This window comes from Bubalus bubalis, chromosome 17 (assembly GCF_019923935.1).
Source record: "Bubalus bubalis isolate 160015118507 breed Murrah chromosome 17, NDDB_SH_1, whole genome shotgun sequence".
Lineage (NCBI taxonomy): Eukaryota > Metazoa > Chordata > Mammalia > Artiodactyla > Bovidae > Bubalus > Bubalus bubalis.
The window spans coordinates 57812257-57818256 of NC_059173.1; positions in this window are offsets into that span (position 1 = coordinate 57812257).

Here is a 6000-nt window from a genome sequence, read left to right on the forward strand (position 1 = left end):
CATTTGTGGCATGCAGGATCTTTAGCTATGGCGTGTGAACTCTCAATTGCAGCATGTGAGATCCAGTTGTCTGATCAGGGGTCAAATCCAGGCTCCCTAAATTGGGAACGCAGAGTCTTAGCCACTGGACCACCAGGGAAGTCCCCAGGATGTTGGTTTTTATCCTATGCTCAGTTGATAGCCATTGACATGATTTTATTTGTGCTTTTTTGAAGATGTCTTTGGCTGAAAAGTGGAGAATCTGTGGAGCCGGGGTAAAGAAGATACATTAAGCATATGCCCCAAAATCCAAGAGAGAAATGAAGTAGCTTGGGAAGGAGTGGTAGTACAGAAATGGATGAAATGGAAAAATAATCTACAGGCAGGCTTATCTACCTTTGGTAGTGGGTTGGTGATAGAAGATGAGCAGAAAAAGTACAGAGAATGACTCCCAGAGAAATAAAAAGACACTGGAGTTGATCTGGTGAGAGCTGAGGAGGAGCTCATGACTTGATTTGCTTGACAGAGTGGAGCTGAGTGGTATGTAAAGAAGGCAGTCGTATTTACAGATTGATGATCCAGAAGAGAGAACCCAGCTGGGGATGGAACTGTCAAATACCACCCACATGGGGAAGTAGTGGATGAGAAGAGCGGTGGGCTAGACCTCAAAAATGCCACGGGCCAGTAGAAGAGCCTTCAAAGAAATCAGAGTGGAACAAGGGGACAGGAAGATCCAAAACCATGATGTCTCAAGGGTCAAGGTACTGAGAGTTTTAGGAAGGTGTGACTGAAAAATATGAAGTCTGAAAATTCTCATCTGATTTAGCGATGTGGGGTCATGAGTGACCTTGGCAAATATAAGAGTAAAACTGGAATGGTAGCCAAAGAGAAACAGATTGAGGAGGAATGGAGGATGAGCTAGAGAGAAACTATAGCAACACTCAATAGAAGTCTGGCTGTGAAAGAGCGAGAAAGGCTGTTAGGAAAAAAATGTAGCTAAAAAGCAATATATGATGTAGAGGATTTTTTACATTGTCTTAACAGAAGAGATGTGAGGATATTTCAAATGGAATGGATAATTTAACTTGGTTTCCAATAAAAACTAAAGAGAACTGTAATCTGTTGTCTACAATCCTTTTGTCAAATGCAGTGCAGCCAACTTCCATTTTAATGATATGGTAGTTTATTCAGAGGAATAGTGCTAACATTCAGGAAGAATTAAATAATCTGCAACTGCATGTTATTGGCAATTTCATGTAAGAATCCTTTCACAACAACTATTTTAAAAGGCTTCATACTAATGGCTCCCTTTCATTTAAAAAAAAAGAGCTGTATGTGTGTGTGTTGTGTGTGTGTGTGTGTGTGTGTATGTGAATGTACATCCAATCAAATCATGGTATAAAGCTAAGGTTGGTAAATTATGGCCCTTTGGCTAAATCTGGCCTGCTACTTGTTTTTAAGTTGTATTGCAACATACACAATGACAGAAAAAATTACATGGAGAGTACAGTATTTAGATATAGAGAGAAGAGATCATTGATAGGGTTATGTTCTTGAAAAGATGCAATGGGATGAAATTCAAAGCATAAGCGGAGGGACTCACCTTCCAGAAGTGGAAAGCAACGCCTTTGATATGACATGGGAAGGAGGGGGTGGAGGAGTGAAGCTGGCGTGTGGGTTTGCATGTCTGATGGCTAGTGGTTGAAGAAGTTTCTGTCTGAGCACTTTGCTTTTCTGATGAAACTATAAGATCTTTGTTTGATGGGGAAAGTGGAAGATTTGGACACTTGAGATATCTGAAAATGGTTTAAGCACTAATGCAAGCATCATTCCTAACAGGCAAAAAGTAAAAACAATCCACATGTCCATTATCTGATAAATGGATAAACAAAATGTGATACATCCACATAATGGAATATTATTTAACATTATAAAGCAATGAAGTACTTGATGCATTTTGCAACGTGGATAAGCCTCGACATTATGCAGACTGAAAGAAACCAGTTACAAAAGGTCACCTCCTGTATGATTCCATTTATATGAAATGTCCAAAAGAGGCAAATCCATAGAAACAGAAAGATTAGTGGTTGTCAGGGATGCAGGGAGAGGGGGAATAGGGTTTCTTTTAGGGGTGATGAAATATTCTGAAAGTATATAGTGAGGCTGAAGAATTTTGTGAATATACTAAAAACCACTGAATTCTACACTTTAAAAATGTGAATTTTATGGTAGGTGAATTATTATCTTGATAAAGCTGTTATTTAAAAAGAAAGAAAGAAAGAAAATTTTGTAGAGTTGAGTGCACTGTCCTGATAAAGGAGTGGGATTGCCAGTAGCAGAGATGTCCATAAAGATAAGGAAGCTTGCTGCACAGGCCCCCATGCGAGTAGGGAGCTGCTGGAAGAGGGCGATTCAGGGTGCACTCAGGAGGCATATGTATGTAAGTGAAACTGAAAGTCGCTCAGTCGTGTCCGACTCTTTGGTGACCCCATGGACTATGAAAGTAAAAGCGAAAGTCACTCAGGTGTGTCTGACTCTTTGCCATCCCATGGATGGAGGGGTAGCCATTCCCTTCTCCAGGGCATCTTCCCAACCCAGGGATTGAACCCAGGTCTTCTGCATTGCAGGCAGATTCTTAACCAGCTGAGCCACAAGGGAAGCCCCCATGAACTATACAGACCATGAAACTCTCCAGGCCAGAATACTGAAGTGGGTAGCCTTTCCCTTCTCCAGGGAATCTTCCCAACCCAGGAATTGCACTAGGGTCTCCTGCATTGCACACAGATTCTTTACCAGCTGAGCCACTAGGGAAGCCCAAGAATACTGGAGTGAGCTCTCAGGGACGGGTAAATCACATGTGGGTGCGTGCATGCTAAGTTGCTTCAGTCGTGTCTCATTCTTTGCAGTCCTATGGACTGTAGCCCGCCAGGTTCCCCTGCCCATGGGGTTTTCCAGGCAATACTGGAGTGGCTTGACATTTCCTCCTCCAGAGGATCTTCCCAAACCCTGGATCTGGAAGATCCTCATAAGAGACATATTTTCATGTCTCCTGCATTGGCAGGAGGGTTCTTTACCACTAGCGCCACCTGGGAAGCCCAAATCAACATAGAGATCTCAAAGGAAAGGCAGCTCTATCTCCAAGGCTCCAGTAATCTGTTCCTCATTCATAATCTGTTCCGCATTCTAGATTCATATTCACATTTTTATTTGTAATTTTATATTCTTTTCCTTTAAAATGACTCCTCAAACTGTATAGGGACCTCCCTGGTGTCTCAGCAGTAAAGAATCCACCTGCCAATGCTGGAGAAGCAGGTACAATCAGGAAGATCCTCTGGAGAAGGAAATGGCAACCCACTCCAGTCTTCTGGCGGGTTACAGCCTGTAGAGTCACAAAGAGTTGGACACAACTTAGCGACTAAACAACACAACCGTATATGCTTCAGGTTCCAGAAAACAAAGATCTGCCCCTGCAGAGAGACGAGGATCTATTTGAAGTCACTGAATCTGAATTTATGGTGACATTGCTCATTCTGTTGCTTAACTTGCTCCAACCACACTTGGCTGTTTCAGTGTCAGAGGAAGTACAGTCGGGTTCACCCAGGGTTGGGGCTTTGTGGGTTGGAAGCACGATATTTGGATGACATGTTTTGTGGACGACAAAATTCAACCTGGAAAAAGGGGTGAGTGTAAGACGGAGGGGTCTGGTGGGTCATGGAAAAGCAGAGGTATCAGCAAGGAAGAACTTGAAAGATCAAGTTGGAAAATGGTGCGATTGGCAAGTCTGCTGCTGGAGGTGAGACAGAGTCCATGAAGGAGTGATGGTCTACGGTGATTTGAAGATCACGGAAGGTGACAACGGTCATTTGCTCCGAGGAAAACATCTAAACCCTAAGACCATCTCCAAGCATCTGCACACTCTGTCTCCTGCCCACGTCTGTCCCCTCACCCAGTCCAATGTCCCTCTCACTTGCCTACCCGCTGCCTTCCTTCGGGTTCTCAGGCGTTTCTTCCAGCCCGAGGACCTGGGTATCTGACAGCTTCTCTGTTGTCTGGAATAGTCTTCTCTGCTGCTTGGCTAGGCCACTTCTACTCATCTTGAAGATCAGAGTTATGTCTATTCCTCAGGGAAGTCTTTCCCCACCTACTCACGCTTCTCCCAGAGGGTAGAGCCCCGCTGAGACTCTTTGCTTTTCATTCACAGCATTTATCAACTGTATTGTTGACGTTAAGGGGCTGATTACTAGCAAAATGCTCTTCTCTAGGACAAAGGGGTGAAGTAATAGGTTTGGTAACCTCTCTTTATATCCTGGGTCCTCAAGAACTTGTACATACAAAGACATTCCATGAGTCTGTGTTGTATGCATGAAATTTAAGATACTGATGTGTAATAGTGTTTTCCAGCATACTTTTTTAACATATAAAGATGTAAATTTAATAATTTAAAATTTAATAATCTAAAAATGGCATATCATGTAAACATAAAGCCAATTTCCTTTTTAACACACATACATGAAGATGTATTTATCTCCAACTTCTCCTCATTTATTTATCTGGAAATAACATAAATGAACATAGGGGAAAATACTTAGTGATTATGTTTCTTAACTATATATATATATTTGCCTCTGCTGGGTCTTAGCTGCAGCATGCGGGCTCTTGTCAGTTGCAGCTCGTAGTTGAGGCATGCTGGATCTAGTTCTCTGCCCAGGGATTGAACCCTGGGGGCCTCCTGCATTGGGAATGAGGAGTCTTAGCCATTGGACCACCAGGGAAGTCCCTGGTTTCTTACATGGAAATTAGTTAATTCAATCCCTTATTTGAAATAATGGAAAAAATTATTGGAACATTCCAAAGTAGTACATGATATACATACAGTTGACCCTCTAGATCTTTGGATTCCTCCACCAACATTGGGTAGGAAATATTCGGGAAAAAAAAATCTAGAAAGTTTCAAAAAGCAGCACTTGAATTTGCTGTATGATGGCACTGGCACCCCACTCCAGTACTCTTGCCTGGAAAATCCCATGGATGGAGGAGCCTGGTAGGCTGCAGTCCGTGGGGTCGCTCAGAGTTGGACACGACTGAGCAACTTCACTTTCACTTTTCACTTTCATGCATTGGAGAAGGGAATGGCAACCCACTCCAGTGTTCTTGCCTGGAGAATCCAGGGATGGCGGAGCCTGGTGGGCTGCCGTCTATGGGGTCGCACAGAGTCGGACACCACTGAAGTGATTAGCAGCAGCAGCAGCATCAACTATTTACATAGCATGTACATTGTATTAGGTCTTATAAGTAATCTAGAAATGATTTAAAGTATACGGGAAGATGTGTTTAGGTTACATGCAAATACTATACCATTTTATACAAGGGACTTGAGCATCAGAAAATTTTGGTATGGGAGGGGTCCTGGAACCAATTCCCCAAGGATACAGAGGGATGACTGCATTACAATTTTCCATTAAAAAGAATATGAATACACACACACACACATATATATATATACATACATACACACACATACATATGTTTAACTGAATTACTGTGCTATACACCCGAAACTAACACAACATTGTAAATTAATTGTTTTGTTGTTGTTTAGTGGCTAAGTTGTGTCCCACTCTTTGCAACCCTGTGGACTGTAGCCTGCCAGGCTCCTCTGTCCATGGGATTTTCCAGGCAAGAATACTGGAGTGGGTTGCCATTTCCTTCTCTATACTTCAATTTTTAAAAAAGAACTTTAAAATAAAAGGAGTGGAGGAAGTGGTAAATTATCTAGGAAACAGTTAACTATGAAAGAGTGAACCAGTCTCTGCCATGCTCATTTGAAATACTTTGACTCAGTCTGTATACAGACACATTGCTTGTGGTAAAAGTGGAAAACAAATTTAGTGATTTATTTTCATATGGATGGCTTGTGGTAAAACCCGAGTTCACATAAAAATTGCTTCGCTTTATTAGCTGCCATAAAAATTACACTCACTTGTATTCTAACATTTAAGAAAAACAATGAGCCCCCTGGGT